Source organism: Lepidochelys kempii, chromosome 3 (genome assembly GCF_965140285.1).
Source record: "Lepidochelys kempii isolate rLepKem1 chromosome 3, rLepKem1.hap1, whole genome shotgun sequence".
Lineage (NCBI taxonomy): Eukaryota > Metazoa > Chordata > Testudines > Cheloniidae > Lepidochelys > Lepidochelys kempii.
The window spans coordinates 98,782,362-98,804,232 of NC_136382.1; the positions used below are offsets into that span (position 1 = coordinate 98,782,362).

Sequence of the window (21,871 nt, forward strand, 5' to 3'; positions counted from 1 at the left end):
AATTGCTGTACTAAACTAGCAGTTACAAAAATGATGCAGATATTCATTAACGTTTATTATTTCAGTAATGATGCTATTAATTCAAGCAAGAAAGCCAAGAAATATTACAAAAACACTTTTGGGTGTTTACATCATATTCTACCTCCTTTTACCACCCAATACACTTTGTCTGTGCATAGCTCTGAGCTAGTAATCAGTGCACCATCACTCAAGCTCAACTGTTATCTGCACATGAACTTCCACTCAGCTAGAAATTAACAGCAGAACATGGGATACTTGGCTGGGTTGCCATCAATCTATCATTGTCTCTCCAGCGCATTCATCCCTCATGCAAGACTAACTTTTATAGTCAAACTTAATTAAAATGATTACACAATGAAAGTCATGACCATGAATATATATACACTAGAGCTGCACTAGAAATTTACCAAGGGAATGTTTCTACACTCAATATGTATTTGCTTGCCAAAGAAAATAAAGCAAGCTCTAGGGTACACTTTAACCTTGTGTCTTTGCTGATTCTAGGTGAAAACAAGAGAGAATACACATATGTGAAACACAGATTTTTCTTTTTGGGGTGTGACTGTCCTGTGTAATTTTCATTTATGAATCAAGAATCTCAAGCAGGCAAATGTTCTGTAGAAAGCACAGATGGCATATCCAAATGTGTGAGAGTCTCAAGGAATATACTCTATTCAGCATGCAGTTTACAAAACAACTGCAACCAAACTACTTAATTTTCTTTCTCTACACACACCAAGTTATGGATTAAAAGCCACACAGTTTTCTTAATATTTACATTAACCCATCACCTCCCTCTTAAATCCACTATGAGCTTGAATTTACAGATTACTGTGTACACACACGTGTGTTCTCTTCCACCCTTGAGTACTGAGTTACTACCAAATTTGTGGTAGTGGCCTTCTGAACACGTTGCCCAATGTGACAAAACTACTAGGGTTGAGAGAAATCATTTAATGGGTCTATGGAGATCAGATGGATGATGGAGGGATATAAGTTTCCTTTGGAAAGTGAGCCCTGGGTGTTACTTGTCTGCTTATCTATCTGAAAAATAGTAGTTATAAAGAAGGGCAGTAACTTGATAGTTTCTCAGGATACGCCTATGCTATAAGCTTTGCGGAAGGGGTTTTTCCATTGCTGTAATAAAGGCACCTCCACAAAAGGCAGTAGCTGGCAATGTCTATACTAGGGCTTAAGTCAGCCTAACTATGTCTCTCTGCGGGGGATGAATTTTTCACACCTCTGAGCAACACAGCTAAATTTACCTAAATTTTAGGTGTAGACTAGACCTCATAATGGGATGGTTCAGGGTCAGTGTTTCCCTTTCACAGGTGCAGAAAATCCATATTCCAATGTTTTAGGAGAATATAATCTCTAAAAAGGAAAAAAAAATACCAAGTCTTTTTAGGCCAGACATTTTAGACTTAGACAAGGTGGGTGAAATAATAATCTTGTATTATGCCAACTTCTGTTGGAGAGAGAGAGACAAACTTTTGAGCTTACAGGTGACCTGAAGAAGAGCTTGTCTCTCTCAACAGAAGTTGGTCCAATAAAAGATATTACCTCACCCACCTTGTTTCTCTAATATCCTGGGACCCACATGGCTACTACAATACTGCATACAACTTTTAGATTTAGATTTTTAAGACAGACCATAACAGGAATAAACATCCCTATGCACTCAGATTGAGAATTTGAAGTCTACAGAAATAAGCGGAAGATTGTGTAATTAGACAAGTTTTGTTTTATATATCATTTTCTCTTCTACAAATGATCCCACTGTTCTCAATTTTCTTTTTCCTATCCCAAGCCCCCATCCTGTGCTATAAAACACACATTTCTAACCTGCTCCATGTATTAAATTAATATAAAAAGAGCATATGCACATAATAATATAGGATAGTTGGTTCTAAAGATTCAAGCCTTGCATGTCTGAGAATCAAGCAAAGCCTTAAACCAACCGGTGATGGGAAATGCACTGATTTTTTATTTGGTTTCCTCCAAGTCAGAACCTTAATATGGATTCACACTGTGTTACATAGGATTTTTGAAACAAACAAACAAAAAATACGTGTTGTTAATTTTGAAAAAAATATTTTACAATCCTATGCAAATTTTACAAATATGTGTCAGTATCAGAGGAGATATTAAAAAGCATCCTTTATCCACCTGTCGAAAAAGGAGGAATAAGATAGGAAGCATGATCTAGCTTTCTCACACGCACTCTCATCTTTGGCAGAGATTAACCAATTCTGCATGACTGAGATGGTAATTAAAGTCTACAGAGTCTCTCAACAGCTTTGGTAAACTGTGCCAACTGTCCCACTGCTGCTAAAATGATGCTTTAAACACAATTTTACTCTTGCCTCTGAAAAACATTCACAACAGGGCTCTCTAGAGGTAAAGTCCAATTGTTTTAAACTGCTGCACCACAAATTCTCCATCTGTAAGACCCTGGTAGAAAGTAATCTTCCAATAATTATTTTCCTCAGACAAAAAGCTATTGAATTGCTTGGTAAGCTTCAGGAAACTCGCTGCATCTCATTACAAAAAAAAAAAAAAAATTACATAAGAAGAAGAGGAAGCTCCCTCCACACCCATACTGCCATGATGTACTTCAGAGTTTTACTTTCCCCCAAAATGTTATCTTAATTCTCCTGTAATTTGTTTCCAACTGATGGTTCTTTTCTCAGTTAAAGGTATCCTTTCAGGAACAGCAGTCCAAGCCAGTGTGTGGTGAGGTGTGTAGTAATTATTAATCTCATCCCTTGGTGGTTGTAATTTCCCTTCCTTGAACTGTCCAATCATAGCTAGAACTGCTTTGTCTAAAGTGCATGAATGTCACTCCAGAACTTGCTCCTCTGTTATATTAGGTTATACCAAAGTGGTATCCCATGCTTAACATGAATGGAATAAGACTCCCTCCAGAACACTCCTAATTTCTTAATCAATGAAATGAAGCTAAAAGAGTAACAATACACAGCTCTTGCCAGTTTCAAAGCACAGTACAAACATTAATCTTCACACCACCTGGCCCTGTCAGATAGGTAAGTATTATTATTCCCATTTGACTACTGAGGAAACAGACACAGGGAAGTTAAGTGACTTGCTCAAGACCACAAGGCAATTCATTGTCAGAGCCAGGAATAGAATTCAGATGTACCTGGCTCCCCGCTCTGTGAGATAACACTGGCTAACAATAGCAGTGGCACATGCACCAAGCTTAGGTTTCAAATACTAATTCCCATTGGAAAAGATAACTATCACTGCTCCTCAATGTCACTTCGTTAAAGGGGATTAGAAAGATTTTGCTAAAAGAAGAAAAATATTAACTGAGTATCTATGCAGAATTAAGGACAAGTAATTTGAAAAACACCACCTTTATGTACTCATCCCCTTGAGTCTCATGTTACACCTATCCTCAAACTTTAGGCACAGGAACAGTTCAAATTTTTAAAAGAAAACTTTACATGAAACAATTTTAATTCACCCAGTGTCAATACCCATCCACACTTCCTCATCTCCAGCTCAACTTCTCCCTTCAGAAAAAAATCTGAGTGAATAGATAGATCTTGCAGCATGCTCTGAAGGACAAACTTGAGAGTCTGTTACTCCAAGTCTGTTTCATTGTTCAGCAAGCCTCCCTCCACAGAGAACACTGTTCCCCCAGTCTGACGTGAAAACATCTAGGGGCCATGAATCCAAGTTGACTGTAACTTTCAGATTTAAAATGAGAGAGAGAGAGAGAGAGAGAGAGATGTTCTTTAAGGCCCTGATTTAGCAAGGAACTTAAAGGATGTGCTTAAGAACCTTAGTTGAATCAGGGCCTACAACACTTATCTGTCCAGTACTGAATTTTGCATCCAAGATTTTCCTAACAAGGACCTAAACAAATCACAGTTAACAGAGTGCCATTTCAGGTGACTTGTGAATTGTCAAGAATCAAAATGGGATTTTCAGATGCAGTAAAGTGAAGGTGAGAAACTATTTCTCAAGTATTTGGAAAATTGTTATTTTTAACTTTGTACAAATTTGGGGTTCATTATACTACTTTGCAATCTCAAGCTGTTGTTTACGTTGTAAAGCTATAACAAGGGACAGTATTAATTTTTTTTGTTTTTGAGTTTAAAATATACTTTAAATCAACCAGTTAACTATTTGGAATTTTTGGCATTAAATCTTGTTTTTAACATGAAAACGTGGGGTTTTACTCAAAAGTCATTTTTCCGAAAAACTAAAAAAATTAATTAAATGCATTTCTTACAGGGGACAACTCTTCATGTGGGGCAGTGGCAAAGGGCTCAAGTGGCTCATTAGATGCTGTATGAGGAGAGAAAATCAGTTGGCATTTGAAAGATTTCCAAGTTAACTGATAGGAAGCACAGTAAATCTGAGTATTTTGATTAGCCAACGGCATACCCTTTTTGGTCATTACTGTGACAGGAAATGTGAAGGATTTTATTTTTAACTTTAACTCAGGGAGAGCAGAGTGTGTATGGGGAAGGGAACTCTTCATGTGAGGGGTTGGGGGAAGTTGGATTCAATACTAAATCTAGATTCAGATTGGGAGAGAGGTAAGTGCTCAGATACTATGGTGCCAGGGACCATGTAATAGTTTAGACTAGACTAATCCTTGACAGATCAATCTCTTTTTTTTTTTCCATAAAAGGTCAAAATACTCCCTCTAATCACCATTGTCTCCTTCAATATCACCCCCCCTCCCACACACACTTTTCCACCATTCCACCACCCGGTCCTTCCTTGACCTCCACTCTAATAACATACATGACTTCTCAACTACCTATCAACCCCTATCTGCACACTCTCTCTTCCACCTCAAGGTCTGTCTTCAATTTTGGCTTAACTTCAATACGTGCTGCTTTGTCTCCTCCTCTCATGCTGTTGAACATCTCTAGAGAAAGTTCCATGATCATGTGGACTTCCTTCACTAAAAATTTATTCTGCCATCTTCCTGCTCAAGCAGCACTACTTTCTCCACTCCGATTCCCATGCTGGTAACGCCAGCTGTCTATTCACGGCTTTTGAGGACATCCTCAACCTTTCCCTCATTCTTCCCCACCTTCATCTTGGTCCTTGTCAACTTTTTCAGTGATAAAACTAAAATATTCGACTGACTTCCTCACCTTTTTCTGCTATTCTGTCCTAGACCTTTCACCACCTCCCTGAAGCAGCTCTCAAAGTCCTAATAATCTTCCTGACTAAACCTCACGGCCTCACCTTCCTTGACCTCTCCTACATTGGTGGGGAATGCACAGGGCTTCATCCTTGGCCCCTCTAAATCTTACTGATCTCTAGTCAATCTTACCTGCCCACAGGGATTCAACCACCATGTTTATGCTGATTACTCACACATCCATCTCTTCACTTCTTACCTCTGACTCTAATTCTGCATCTCTGCGTGTCTTACTGACATTTTCATGTGGCTGTCTTGCTATTAACTTAGTCAGATCAACAGGTCATCTTCCTCGCCCCATTTCTGTTGTCAACATTGGAAAGACCACCATTCTCTCAGTAACTCAGGCCCATACCCTGGCCGAAGTCCCCCATTTCTTTGTTACTCCTACTTGGTATGTCTTGTCTTTGACTGTAAGATCTTAAAAAGAACAGGAGTACTTGTGGCACCTTAGAGACTAACGAAAGCTTATGCTCTAATAAATTTGTTAGTTTGTTAGTCTCTAAGGTGCCACAAGTCCTCCTGTTCTTTTTGCGGATACAGACTAACACGGCTGCTACTCTGAAACCTGTAAGGTCCTAGAGGTAGAGATTGTTTCTTACAATATATGCACAGGACCATAGGGTGCCATTTAGGATCTCTGGATATTACAGGAACAAATTAATAATAGATCATCACCCTCCCCATTTCTAACTGAATGGAAATATGATTCCAAATAATAGGAACAAGGTGACTATACACTCCGATAAAACAGAGCAGATTTTTAAGATTTGTTTCAATACTACAATAATGCATGTTTTATAATAATTGACAAGTGCAGTCAATGGCTAATTTACTTAAAACAAATACTGATCTCCAGTTCAAAGGCTAAACATAGTCAGGAATAGCAAACCTGAGAGAGAGAGAGAGACAGAGAGAGAGAGACAGAAAAAAAAGTCTGTACATTTAAGCTGGCTTTTCAATCCATGTCCAAAACTTTACCAAATAAAAGAATTACACACATAGGACCTTCACGTGCAACAATTTATGGATCAAGAAGATTTAACCCAACTTTATAAGATAAAATAAAGAACAACTTCAGTAATTCTCTAAAGGTTAATAATAGAGGGATAGATGGCAGGAAGAGACCGAACCTGTTGACCCCCAGACACCTCTCAATAGCAGGATGATTTAATAAGTAGCTTGAGAACAGATGGAATGAAATTCAATTTCTTTAGCACTTGATAAGCGACACGTGATATGACAGGTCAATATCAGTGCCTCTTTGTAGAGATTATCTCAATTTATTCAGAGGTAGTTGTGAAAACAAAAGCTTTCACAGCTACAAAAGAAACAAGGGCAGCGCATGCATTTGCCCAGAACCAATTTTTAATGATAAAACTTCTTATCCTGCAGTCAATCAGAGGGGGGAAAATGCCCCCCCGCCCTAAAAGCTGTTTTTAAAGATGTACACAAAAGAAGGATACTGAAGCATGACAAGTGCTTTGCCACTGTTGCCATTCATCAGAAATCCTAAAGGTTGATTGCAATGCACAATTTCAATTCCATTTATCTGAAAAAACAAAAATGAATTTTCTGACCAGAAGATAAAACACACATAGTCTGTGTGAAACTGAAAACAACGAGACATATTTTATAGCAAAGGTAAACTCAGATGAAAGAACTGGGCCCCCTGACCCTTGAGTGAGAGGGTATTCAATGCCCCTCCTCCCCGAGGTTTATTTCTGTTTGTGTGACATTACAATCAAAAGCCAGCTAAAAATTTCTACACACTGAAGCACAACATGTTGCATAATCACTTCGTATTCCAAAATAATGTTAACTATTATCCATGTTAACTCTTATTAAGCTAATGATGGCTTGGGTTGACTTGACTCGAGCCCCGAGTTTGTATGAAACTGGAGGACTCTTGCTACTTTGAGAGTGGGGCTAGATACATTACACAAATACACACAAATTGCTGAGACAAGACCAGTGCTGAGGGCTGCAAATTTTATTAAATTTTTTTTAGCACCTATTGCCATGGCTGCTAAGACCTTTGAATACAGACAGTGACGTACAAAAAACGAAGATTGTACTAAAACTCTTAAAACACAAACACAATTTTTAATTGACTAACTTAAAGTAATTTTTTTTTCTGATAGAGCCCCCTTAAAATAGTGTGATCTGACATTTTAAAAGAAGAATTACTTTTTTAATTTTGATGGGTTTCCCTTCTTTTGCTGATAGTCTTTTCAGCAAAGGACAGTGGATAGACTCAGGAGCAACGCAACCACATTTTCTTAGGCTCTTCCCTACTTCTCCCTCTGAGCATCACCTATCTGTCCATTCTTTCATCAGTAGCACCACTGAGGTAAGGCCTCCTGAAGTTTAAGCCTCTCCTTGGAAACTGCTGAGGAGTCACAGGGAGTACAGTATACAGCTGCCCTTCCAACAGCAGCCTGGCTGAATACTGAAATTAGCTCCCTGAATGAAGGGGTATAAGAAATAAAGAAGAGGTTTACTCTAGCTGCCACCATGGCACCTGTTGCTCTCTGGTTTTGTGAGGGGACCCAGAAAAATAAAATACCTCCTGGTCCAAACTCAAACTACAGCTCTGCTCCTGTAAACATCCTCTGCAGAGCAAGCCAAGGGACAAGCATGCAATTGAACTCCCCACTTCAGAGCACGGCATGAATGGTGTCATTATTCTAGTGCATGAGACAAGGAGTGTGACTGATCAAGAGGATACACAAAGTGCTGTCAAATGTAAAATGTAAACAGAAAAATCAAACAGTTTTACTTCCCTAACTTGATTCAGCATACTTATAACATTAGTAGACAAACCGAAACAAAAACGTAGACAGAAATGTGATTGAGAAATTGACTGTCTCTAATCATAAATTAAAAAATAAATTCATCTTGCAGCATTCCCCAAAAGTCACTAGGTTAGAGCTATTATGAATGTCAAAAGAAGACCAAATGCCAAAGACAGAGTGTCAGGGAGAAAGTGTGCACCACTAGAACCCTCATTTGGCACGAGCAGTTCAGCACTACGGATGCGTGTAGCCATCTTTGGGAATGGTACAATTCAGACTCTGTGTGTGCGTGTCTGAGAAAAAGAGCAAGCACATATGCTGGGACATGCTAAGACTAGGGGTGGAGCCCATATTTAAGTTATGAATAAAACCTAGATGTCCTAACTCAGGTGCTCTGAATTGAAAAAATACTACTTATCTTTTGTTACAGTGAAAATATTTGTAATAAAAAATAATATAAAGTGAGCACTGTACACTTTGTATTCTGTGTTGTCATTGAAATCAATATATTTGAAAAGTAGAAAAACATCCAAAATATTTATAATAAATTTAAATTGGTATTCTATTATTTAACAATGCGAATAAAGCTGTGATTACTCACAACTTTTTTTTTTTAATCTCGCGATTAATTGCAATTTTTAAAATCATTTGACAGCCCTAGTTTTAAGATATTAAACCTGTCACTTATTTTCCTTTTTTAAGAGTGAATAGGTAATATTTCGTATAACCACGTCTGAGTGTTGATTCATGCCCCCCAGCAATTTTTCCATCAAGCCTACCCTGAATTAAAACTCTGACATTTGTATATCTTGGGCCAAACTTTACTCTTATTTAAGTCAGTGCAAACTGGAGCAACTCCAATGATTTCCATGAGGTTTCTCTGACTTACACTAGCATGAGAGCAGAATCCAGATCCCGGTTTGCATAAAATTTTTCTTTTGCCAGAAAACATGTGCTTAAAAATAAAAAGCATTATATATTTATTTGGGAGTGAGTAACTAAATCAGAAGACAAGAGAGGCCTCAAAAGTGTGCACTGAGGGTGGGAGAGAGAATAAATTATACCACATTGTCCAGTATAAAGTTATATCTTCCTGTCATATTTGTGAGCACGTTTCTTAGACTCTTGTTTTGTGTTCATAATTCCATCACTAGACTCACCACTGGAGGTTGAAGCAGACACTCTGCATAAAAATGAGTCCATTCTGCTGCTTATCACAAAACAGAAAGAGCAATTCACTCTTAAGCAAATGAGGCCTGGGCATAGGAAGGTCCTACGTGGTGATACTAGGGCAGCACAGACACAGTGACTTACAATGATTCTTTATCCTTGACTGCCCACAGGGTACTCAGGGTGGCATAAAAGAAGATATGGGGCTCCCCTTAAGGATCTTACAAGCCATTGCAGAGTCTCATCTCAGAAAAGACTAGCACAAGCTCCCATCAGCTTGAACAGAAAAGATGCTCTGATGATAAGGATCTTCTGCATTCAAGTCCCTCAGCTGGTTGCTTGCATAGCTGGATGGTGCAAATGGCCAAATTGGCACCCACACAGCCACCTCTGCACAGCCAACCTGTCCGGACCTGCTCTACAAATGCCACACCAGGAGGTTTACATTTCGAGCTACAAAATGGAGGTCCCCCCCACATAGTGAGACCTTGCATGTCTGGTGCATGCAAGATCACATTATGCAAAGGTTCAGGGGCAGACGGCATCATCTTGCCCCTTGTATCTGCGACTCCATCTGCTGATGGCGTGACCTCATTTGGAGTTGCAACCCACAGCCTGGGAACCTATGAGATAGAAGTACAATCGTCAAAGAAACATTTCTGGCACAGTCTCTTAACAACTTATGTGCCTTTTGATAGGAGGCTACTAGAGCCATTTTCTTTCTGCCTCTATTCCAGACCAGCCCTGGTAATTTAAACCACCACAGTCTCAGTAAACGTCCCAATAACCAAGCCAACACATTCATAAATTATTACAGTCAGCGTAGCTCCAAATCCATCACACTCAGCACTTTAGAAAATCCGGACATTTATTTGGGTGTCTAAACATGAAGATGCATATCGGTGAATACAAATACTGTATGTTAATATCCATATCGTACAGGATATATTCATACATACCAGGGGTTCTCAACCTTTTTCTTTCTGAGGCCCCCCCAACAGGTTATAAAAACTCAGTGGCCCAGCTGTGCTGCAACAACTTTTTTCTGCATATAAAAGCCAAAGCCGGCGATAGGGGGTAGCAGGCAAGGCTATTGCCCAGGGCCCCATACCACAGGGGGCCCCGAAAAGCTAAGTTGCTCAGGCTTCGACTTCAGCCCCAGGTGGTGGGGTTCAGCCTCACACAGTGGAATTTTGGCTTTCTGCCCTGGGCTCCTGTGAATCTAACGCTGGCTCTGCTTGGCGGACCCCCTGAAACCTCTTCACGCCCCCGGGAGGGCCCCGGACCCCTGGTTGAGAACCAGTGATGTATACCAAGTGTGAAAAATACACAGAGAACAAATAAATGATGGTATTTATCGTGTGCTAGCACTATAGATTTATTTTGTTTCAAATGAAGGTTATAATTTGAACGCATGAAAATCTATGAGCTCTTTTTTTCCTCCTTTCCTTCAGGTAACTCACTTATTGAGTCAACTTACAAATTTCTTATTGACCACACACCTGTGGGACCCAGAGAAAACATCTGAATTAGTACACAGATAATCAGCTGTAATATAGTAGTTTCAGAAGCACTGAGGGAATATTTAATATGTTTTGGTACACTTCTTTTCACATGCAAAATGCTACTGTCCTCGTTTCAGAGATATAGTACAGAGACAAAAAAATAACAGCACTGATGACAATTACTTGTTCTTTTCCTTTTGATGGTATGTTTATTCTACTACCTCCATAGATGATTAACAATTTGTGTATCCTTCACATGTAATCAATAGCTGTGAAGTCTTGTATTAGCTTTAGAGATTAGACATCCCTTGATAATAAATTCCATCGATTGCAGTTTAGCTGCAGAAATCCCAGTATATTTTTTGGAGTTTAAATTAAAAGGAGATATATAGCCTACAAGGAGTGGAAATGCCAGCATGATTATAAGGTGTGACCTCTTTAAACTCATTCCTCTAGAGGAATAAGCCCTATCTGGTATAATAAAACATGAATCAGCATGTCAACAGGCATCAAGCTGTGACAGTAAACACAGTGAAATTGTGACCAAAAGCATTATAAAACTCCAAAGAAACCTGCCTAGGACTGTAATTAATACAGGCGTCTTGAAAGGATTAATTGTCTACATTCATTTGTAAATTACAAAATTAACAGAGACAGAAAAAGTTAACCCTTGACTTACAAATACAAGATCTGTGGCTATATTAACAGTGAATTCAAGAGTCACCTTTCTAAAAAATACACATTTTTAACAACTGTAACTAGTACAGCTGCGTGAATACTACACAAAAAGCCTGCACCAACATTTGGTTGAATATGAACTTCCAATTTCTTGGATAATAATCATGATGCCTTTCCAATGAACATTCTCACAAATAATTTTTTTAAAGAATATTTGTGGAAAGCTCAAATCTTTTGAATATTGGTTTGAACTTGTTTAGTTACTGTAGTGGCAAGACCTACTACAGGAGTTCTTCATGGACCTCTTGAAATCTCAATTTCTTTCTTCTGTATAGAAAAGTTTAAGTCTTCCAGTCAAAGAGCAGAAATACCACCACACAACTTACGTGATCAGTTACACACCATGAACAACAAATAGTCAAAAATTAAACACATAATGGTAATGGAAGCATATAATTTGCAAACATCAGCAATTTGCCTTGTCCAGTATTGCCACCCCCAATAGTTCAAAAACAAAGAGTTCCCACCTCCATCCTCCCCAAGATTGGCTAAAATCATAAGTGTTTAAAAAGAAAAAAGAATAAATTATAAGTGAGGCTCTGGGCCAGCCTTCCAACAGCTGGGGGCAAACAACCTACCTAGTATTAAGATGGATCTGGATAAACATATGAATGGGATTATATGATGGGATTTCCTGCAACAACAGGAACTGAACACGATGACCCAGTCTTGTTGTTTTGCTCTGCCTTTTCTGCTTTTCAATCTCTCCTTGCCACCAATAATGTGTGTTCAACATTTACAGGTTTAAAATTCAACTTTAAATGCATACAAAATGTGCACCTGCAAAAATGTAGACCTCAGCTTCTCCCTTCCACTGCCCAGAACTTTCCCAGCCCCAGCTCTCCCATATTCCACAGCAGGCTGCAGCAGATCCTGATTACCATGGGGCTATCCCCTGCCTCTGGCTTTCAGAGGTTGTGGCTATGTCTGAGTTCCTACGTCCATTAACTCTGCCTTTCTGTATTGTGGTGAGGCTGCTGTTGTGTTACTCTGAGAAGGCAACTGCATTGTGCAGCACCAGCTCCCTGGCTCTGCCCTGCTCAAGCATATGTCCACATTGCAATTGGGTTGTGGTTGCAGCACACACAGGCATACCTAGCTAGTGCTGATCAAGCAAGCTTACTAAAGGTAGCAGTTTAGCTGCAGCTGCATGAGCAGCAGCATGTGCTAGTCACTTGAGGAAAAAGCCTGACCAGAACCTGGGTTCACACTCCGGCTCTTAGCTCATGCTGCTGTGGCTTCACTTACGTTTTTAGCAAGGTATGCCAATCAAAGCTAGTTCAGGTATACCATGTGCTGCAATCACATCTCTGGATTTCAGTATCGACATATCCACGGAAAGTAAAGGGAGAGCTGGGCACTGCAGGCAGCTGCCAGAACAGTCTCTAATGGCCACAAAGGGAAACTGCAAGCATCTCAGGCAAAATATTAGCGCTGTCTGTGTTTTATCAAGAGAGCCTCACAAACAAGTGGCTTGATATCATGGAACTCATGATAATATAGCGAATGTTGCCAACACTACATGTCTCATTCCATTATTAGTGAATTTCTAGTGTATTTGAATCGGAATGTGCATTATACAAATAGATCAGAAATAGACAGGACACATGAAGTGCTTTATCATCCTTCTATGCTACTCTGTCCTACTGAAAATCTCAGTCTTCTCCTCATGGAATTCAGTTCCTCTGAAGTTGGGATAGTTCTTATATCTAAATTATAGATGAACAACATATGTTAAACAACATCTGGTAACAGGCCACTATCAAGATCAAGAATTTTGACTACGTTAAAGTCGCAATATGATGTAGGTTGAATAAAAACAGGATTTAAAAAATATGGAAAAAATCAGATTACCTAAATCAATTTTTTTAATTTAAATGAAATTCAGTTTTCCTTCTAAGAATAAAAATGTTTAAAATTATGACAGCCTAGTTTAAAGCCCAAATTTACTTCATTCTATTAAGATCATTTAAATAAACACACAAAAAGTAATATGCTGCATCAATAAGCCTTGTTGGTACATAAATGAACAACACAGCAGTTCCGTAGACCGTACAAAAGCACAGCTTTCTATTTCTTATTGCTAGCTGCTTAGCAGCAGTTAACTAAAATGATCTGGCACTGGGAATGACAATAGGTGTTTTGCTGGCCAAGGCACAAAAAGGTTTCAGATCGCCCACCCCTAGAACTGATCCTGTTTGGCATGACAAAATTACATTCAAAATTTGTCCTTGATAAATAAAGCAGTTAAGTTACTGTCATCACCTTTCAAAACACAACAGAGGAGAAAGCATGGATCAATATTTGCCAAATGAAGAAGGGAGAAAAATATCCAAAGATGTCCAAACCATCCTGAAGAACCACAAAATATTACATTTGACAGCAACCTTTTAAATTAAAATGTTAAAAAAGTTAATTAATTGTGTTGCTAAAGAGCTTACCAGAACACAGAATACGATCAGCACTTAGATTAAGAAAGGTTTCAGAGTAACAGCCGTGTTAGTCTGTATTCGCAAAAAGAAAAGGAATACTTGTGGCACCTTAGAGACTAACCAATTTATTCGAGCATAAGCTTTCGTGAGCTACAGCTCACTTCATCGAATGCATCAAATAAATTATGCTTAAATAAATTGGTTAGTCTCTAAGGTGCCACAAATACTCCTTTTCTTTTTTAGATTAAGAAAAAAACCCTGTTTATTTTCAGTTTTTAGTTGGTTTGTTTTTAGTTTGAGAAAGAGAAGCTAGCTTTGGCTTTTTCAAGTCCAAAATGTATTGGTATATGAAGTACAAAACTAAGTTGCTTCTCTTTCTGGGAGCAATAAGAAGATGGGTCTGAGACTCAACGGACCTGGATTCTATATGTGACTACCAATGATGTATTGGGTATGTCTACACATAGTTAGGAGTACACCTCCCAGACAAGGTAGCCAGACTCTCACTAGGTCTGCTCAAGCTAGCACTCTACAAATAGCAACGTGAACGTTATGGCACTGGTGACAGCTCAGGCTACCCACCTATGTTTGGATCCAGAAGGTCCTGTGTCACAACATCCACGCTGCTATTTTTAGCATGCTGGCTCAAGAAGAGTTAGGCTGAATATGCCTATGTGGCCTGGGAGGCACATTCCCAGCTGCAATGTGGACATACAGTGTCCTTACATAAATCACAACCTTCTCTGTGGGAATACTTATCTGCAACAGGGGATAAAACTAGAGCTGGGTAAAATATTCATTATGGAAAGAAATCTTTAAAATTTGGAGATTAATAAAAATGTTTATTAAAAAGCATTTTGAACTGGACTGGTTGAGATTGGTCATGATTCATATGGAATTGGTTCTTATTTCCAATTGCATATGATCAGAAATGATGAAGAAACCTTTCTGGGAACTGGGACCTGATTCTGGAAAACCACTACTCATCTGAGATGGCTTTTCTCATACTGAAAAAGGCTTTCCAGGATCCAATACATAAGTTCCTAATTTACATCATGAAATGGGGTCCTTCTGGGAAGACAGCAGGTCTCTTAGAGCAAAGTCCCATTCACAGAAAGGAGATATTGAAAATGCTAAAGGGGATTTCTCTGATGCTATGGAAAACATAGTATATTAATTATTTAGTAAATACTTAGCTGTCTAAAGCATTATAACAAATTATTAGGATTTTCCTTTAAGTCAGCCAGTGTTTCACAATTTCAATGCTTTTTGTCAAAGGAGAAACTTGAGAAAATATAAAAATCTCCTCATCCCTATGCAAAAAAAATGTAATATATTATGTAAACTTAATTTTCTCTTTGCAAATACACTGAATATTTCTATTCTATGCCACGATCCTGAGATATACAAATGCTACTGAAATATGACTGAAGAATATTGTCAATCAGCCAGCATAACCAGATATAAAGTGAGATCAGCAGTTTGACATGCAGCAAAAAAGGGGTGTAAACCCAGCAAATTTTCTGAAGTACTGGAAGGAAAACAACCTTAGTTGCTGCTGATTCTTGGTTATTCTCATTTTAAAATGAGTTGTTTTGTATAAATGTGATTAATTCATGAACAATTGATCTTACTTTAAACTGAAATATAGAACAGATGGCGTCATTAAATTCAAAAACAACAAACTTAGTTTTCATTCACATGCAGACCTAAAGGATTAGTTCTTTAATTGCAACAGGAGTCACTACTGTTTACTATGTGCTTACTTATTCTAGACAGCACTGTTCAAACTGTCAATCACACCATGATTTTACCCTATTTTCCCTGTCAGTGAGGTATACCCAAGCCTTACCGCCCTCTTTCGCGGCACCTCGCCCTGGGAAATAGCTCTCTGAGAAGAAAAAAGAGCAGTGAGTATTAGACCTCAGGCTTGCCTTGAAAAGTGCTCTGGGAGCAGCCTCCAGCAACTAAAAGGGCTGGGGATCAGCAACAGCCAATCAAGGCTCAGCAGGCCAAAATAAAAGGAGCTGCCTGTTCTAGCAAGGTAGTTCCTGGCTAGAGCCAGTGGAACGAGGAGCGGCACTCTGTAGGCCAGAGCCTAAGGAACCAGGCCTAGGCCCATTGCTGGTCACAGTCGGTGGCAGGAGTTCAGGAGGAACCCTGCTGATTCAATTCTGGAGAAAGGATTAAGCCCCAGAAACGTGAGAAACCAGTTTATTTATAACTGACCCTGAAGGACAAAGGAACTTCCTCTGTTTGTGTTTATTCTACCCCAGAAGGGGTTTGGACTGTGTGACCCAGCTGGATAGCCAAGTCACAAAAGACACAAGGCAGTTAACAGCCTGCAGGGGGCGCTGGAATTGAAGAGAACATAGCACTGCACCTGAATGAAGGGGGCTCTCAAAGTCGTGAGTGCAACTCACCATATTGCTTTAAAAAATAAAATAAAATGTCATATTATACTACTACGTGTCTTGGCTACACAGTTATAACAACTGTTCATTGATATTCAGCCCAGCACTATCATGGTAGTAATCTGGGATGGTGTGAATCATGCTTGGCTGAGTAAGTGGAGCATTATTGTTATTTTTTTGTGTGTGTTGTACATGTTGAATCCCTGTCATCATAAAATCACAAAAGAATGCAAAAGAAGCAAGCAGTCAGTTAGTCAAGTCAAGGCCACAAAAGTTCACGCAGTACAATTTGGAAGCATGGATTAATCACTGGACAGCAGCACACGTCACTCGTAATAGATTTACTACTGAGAATAGTAAATGCTTAAGAATAAAAGGGGCAGCAGTTCTTCCTTTCTGCTTATTGCTGAAAGACTTCAAAATGCTATAAGATTACTTTTAGCTAGCACTTTTTTCTTTAACATTTTTTTCTGCTTCTAAATATTAATTATTTGCAGACTGGCATAATGTGTCCTGTAGGGGGACCTTAACCAAGTCTGCAATAGTTACAGTCAGAAACACACACGCTACAGAATTAAAGAAAAATATATTTATAAAATATAGGGTAAAGCTTAAAAAAAACAACCTAGTGAAAATTAAGACTTTCTTCTTTAAAATACTCTTGGCTAATTCTGTATACATATGCAAAGCTAATTTTCCTTAGTACTTATGAAGATTTTCACTAACACTAAACCAGAAAATTTTCTTTGGACAAACCAGTATACAAAGAAACTTATCTGAAATGTTTGGTTGACCTTTTTTTTTTTTTGGTCGGTATCAAATATTGTCCTTGCCCAGCTATCTTGATTAGATTGTCAGATTACAATGCACTGATGGAACTGTGATATCCATAATGCTTTCCTGCATGTAACAAAGTCCTGTCAATTATGAAAGAACTTTCCCAAGTGCAAGTGTTCTACAGGTTCTTCAGGACTGAGTTTCAACTGACAGGCCTACAAACTAAAGAGCTTTGAATTGACCTGAACTGGTGTAAATTCCCAAGGGTTTACAGGAACTTACATGCTTGGTTATAACAATCAACATTTGGCATTTGAGATGTGCAGGTAATAAAGCCAAAAGATGACAGATTGCATTGACAACAAAATTATATGGACTTACAAAGGTAAATACATTTGTGAAATATCTGTTTCCTTGTCACAGTTTCGGGGTAACTACACCTGTATTCCCCCTCCATGGTTCACCAAGGGTACCCCTCTAAGCTCCTGGCTCCTCATTTGTCATCTCCCTTGGGCATCTCTCTCCCTCCTGGCTGGGATTTTTTCAGTCTGCACAGTCACCTCTCAAACTTCTTTTTGATAAGCTAAACAGACTAATTCCTTTAAGTCTCTCACTGTAAGGTGTGTGTGTCTCTTTTCTGAACCCTCTCCAGTTTTTCAACAGTCTTTAAAAAATATGTATACCAGAACAGTATTTCACTATCAATCTCACCAAGGCTGGATGAAGAGGTAAAATCCCCTCCACACACCCCAATTTATATATCCAAGGATTGCATTAGCCTTTTTTGCCACAGCATCATGGGTATGTTCAGTTGCTTGTCTATGATGACCCCTAAATTCTTTTCAGAGTCATTAATTTCTAGGATATAGCTCCCTTTTTTGTAGATATGGCCTGTATTTCTTGTTCCTAGATGTGTACACTGTAGATGACAAGATCACCCAGTACTAGTATTCAAAATCCTACAATATCTCAAACTGCAAGAGGAAAAAAGAAAAAAACCTAGAAACACCACAAAAGGTGCCTATAGACAACATAAAAGTTCTGACAAACTGAACAACATAAGCAAAGTAAAATGCCCCTTCTACTGATTCCTATTGAATCAAAGTATTGGAATATAATCAGACTCGAGCATGATCGAAGTACTAGGTTCCTTTAATTTTGAAGTCAAACAGGCAGATTCAATGATGGACAGTAACCTTATCTTCAAATGTTCTTGCTTGCCGGCTTAACACTATTTAAACATGTCTGGATTATGTGGTATTATCAGTTCAATTAAAAATTGGATCCTATTGTCAACTGAGTGAGAAAGTGAGTTGTGCTGTCTTCCCGTATAAACCCACACCAAGAGGAAGTCATGCTTGAATGCAAAAACCAATCCTGCAATTTTCTCTTAAAGACTTGTGTCTTACTGAAAGACACACAAACCTCCCCAAGGACAACCTGAATTAGCATCACAGGCCAAACAGACACCTCTATGAAAGCTAATCCCCTTGCCCATTTAACATGCTTCTGCAGTTTCTGATCAGAAAATCCATGACTGAGATTTCACTAGAAGTTTTGTTTGTTTCTCTTTTTTGTTTTCAAAACCAAGCAGCAAAAACATCTTAACAAGCATCAACATTAAAATATTGGGGATACAAGTTAATTCTCTTCCTTCAACTAGTTTATTGTAGCCCCACCCACCTCATTCTCCCCCTACTGCTAATGATCTCTAAGTGTTTAGGAGACAAAACTGTGGGAAAAAATTTGAACAAGACTATAATCAGACTAGCATTTCAGAAAAGCAGTCCATAAAAGTAGTAATGCAATCTAGGCCCTGTTAGGGGTAAGGGATAGCTCAGTGGTTTGAGCTTTGGCCTGCTAAACCCAGGGTTGTGAGTTCAATCCTTGAGGGGGCCATTTAGGGATATGGGGCAAAAATTGGGAATTGGCCCTGCTTTAAGCAGGGGGTTGGATCAGATGACCTCCTGAGGTCCCTTCCAACCCTGATATTCTATGATTCTCTCCACCAATACCTGGCTACACAGGAAGTGTATTTTAAGCTTGGATAGTCTTAGACCTATGCTGCACAAGCAAGTGGATTGCCACCTCATACCCCTCTGTCCTTTTACAAATGAGTAATCAATATCAAACTGTTAAACGGATGCTTCTTTTGTTCACAGAGTTAGTTAACTAAGTGTTAACCAAAAATAAGCAAACTCCCTGCATTTTAAATCATGTGTGTGGGATGGTCAAGAGAGATTTAGGAGCACAACAATCCCTTCCCAACTTGATACTAAACTGGGTGGGTTGGCAGTTGCTGTTAATGCTCAAGCATGGAGTCTTCACCCCAGTTCAGATGTAACATGTCTTTACCACATTAACGAAACTAGTATTTTGGACATGGCTTTTTTATTTTTAATAACTTTTTTTCAACCTAAGATTTGTCTGAGAAGATAAATGGCATTCTCACTCTGTATACAAATAGAAAGGAACGGGTAGGCAAGCCATTACAGAACACGTTTGGTAATGGAATGCTGGAAACAGTCCACAAATCCTACTAAGAACCCAATGTGCCTGCAAAACAAATATTTCACCTTTACAATTGCACAAAGAGATGTGAGGTTGGTAGATGCCCTAAGCAATATTTCTTCTTGAATTCCTACCTACTTCTTTTAAAAATTAATCCTAAAATCTCTAGCAAATTTAACACTGATATTAGAACAGTCTGGGATCAGGATACAAAGATGTTAATTTCTTTGCCAAGACGAGGTGTTCTCAATAATATACATAAATCTTCATTGGTTTGCTGATCAAATCTACACACCACAGAGTTATACTGGAGCTCAGTGAGACTAAGGAAAATCAATATTCTTGACTGTAACAACTTCTAGAAAAGTCTAGACAAAAGGGCACTAATGTATGTGCTGTGAGAGTATTCAAAAGTCCATCCCTCCATTAAGTTTCTGTTCATCCTCCTATTATAACAAAAGGTATATATGAGTACTGAGTAGCTTTTGCTATACTGTTCATTTTTAAAAACCTGTTAAAAATGTAATAATACACACTCCAGTTATAAACCATCACCCTTAACCAACTCTATCACCACAGTCATTCTCTATCCCACTCTTTTTAGATGGTCTGCATTTTGACTATGGCCTATTTCCCATATTCTCTAGACCATTCTGCAGTACGGTCAACTGTCACAATTAATTAAGAGTCACACAATAATTGTTGTTTTTCCTAAGTCCCCAGGAAAATGTGCCGCCAGGGTATCCTAAAGGCTCAGGAAACTAAAAAGCAAGTCAAAAGAACCGAAAAATGGTTGGTTGTTGTCTAAAATCATGATTTTTTAAGCCCAAATCAAGATTTCTAAATGTTCTGTGATGACAATAGTGGCAGCCTCATACCTTCATTTGCACTTCTGACTGCATTCAAGAACTGCATCCATTGATGATTCTATAGATCTTTATCCTGAGTGTATGTCTACACAGCAAATGAAGGTGTGGTTGTAGCATATACCCTTTAGTAGCACGTACACTTTAATCTTGCTAGCCCAGGTAACAATCGTGCTGAAGATGTGGCAGCATGGATTTCAGCATGCGCTAACATCCCATACCCAGGGTCCCCAACACTTAAATCTCACCTTCATTTGCTGCATAGGTTACAGCTAATTCATGAGCCAGTGTACAAGTAGTTAAAATTATTCTGTGCTTTACCTTGCCTATTTTCTAACTTCTTCTGTCAATATATTGATCAATCACCTGACTTTCATTAGCGGCTTCTATAATTTCTCAAAACTTCCTTAATTTTTTACTAAACAAAATAATTATCAAATTTAGACAACCTGCTTATTCACCTCTACCTCTACATAATTAGTATATTGAACACTTAGTAATGATTCCTTCCACGATTAACCTCTTGCTATTCCAAGAATCAGCTATTAACTTCCATTTTTACCGCCCAAGTGCTAATCAGTTTCTAACCAATGACAACGCTTTATCTCCCATCACATAGTTATCAAATTTCCTGAAAAGCATTTTCTGAAGGACTTTTTATATAACCTATTAGCTATATAAAACACAGGTTTCATATACAATCACTGCATACCTAGTTCCTTCCAGACATGTGCTATCTCCATGGCAGCTCAGTATATTAATTCAAGAGAAGCACAGAAATGCATCCGATGAAGTGAGCTGTAGCTCACGAAAGCTTATGCTCAAATAAATTTGTTAGTCTCTAAGGTGCCTCAAGTACTCCTTTTCTTTTTACAGAAATTATGTTGGTCTATCACAGTGTCAGAACCAATTAATACTTCGGCAAAATGGTGAGGGTGAGAGGTAGAGAATGTTTTGATGGAGATCTAAAAGGAATCTTTCATAAATAAAATAAAAGCTTTTTTTTTTAAAAAAAAAAAGCATAGCATAGTTGTTGCTGACATAAATTAAATAGTCTGCCTCCAAAATTAATTCAGTCACTGGGCTAGTGCAGCAATCAATCATTCATTTCTAATACCCTAATGCTTTGCTTCCGAATGGACTAAAACAGGCCGTGTACCTCTCTGTGCTGCCATGTGTGGTAGCCTAGTTTTAATTTTGGCATACCAGGCCGGTAAAACAAGCAAGCAGATGAGGTTGCTATTTTGTAACAGGTGTGGTCTTTATTTGTGTGCTCGTTCTTACGTAGTTTCCAAAGACAAAAACTAACATCTCTTTCATTTGACTTGAATTCTGCTTCATATGCACCATCCCATCCCATGCTCAGAGCTTTAGAAACAGAAAAGCTGTGGGAAAGAAGGGAAAATCCAAGACCCTCCACTCATTCACTAATAAAATATTTCAGT

At 38.6% G+C, this 21,871-nt stretch overlaps 1 protein-coding gene across 8 annotated transcripts in view; it reads right to left on the minus strand.

Moving 5' to 3' along the window:
• PTPRK (protein tyrosine phosphatase receptor type K) overlaps positions 1-21,871 on the minus strand; it is a 584,612-nt gene that overhangs the window by 127,509 nt on the left and 435,232 nt on the right. The window lies entirely within an intron of this gene.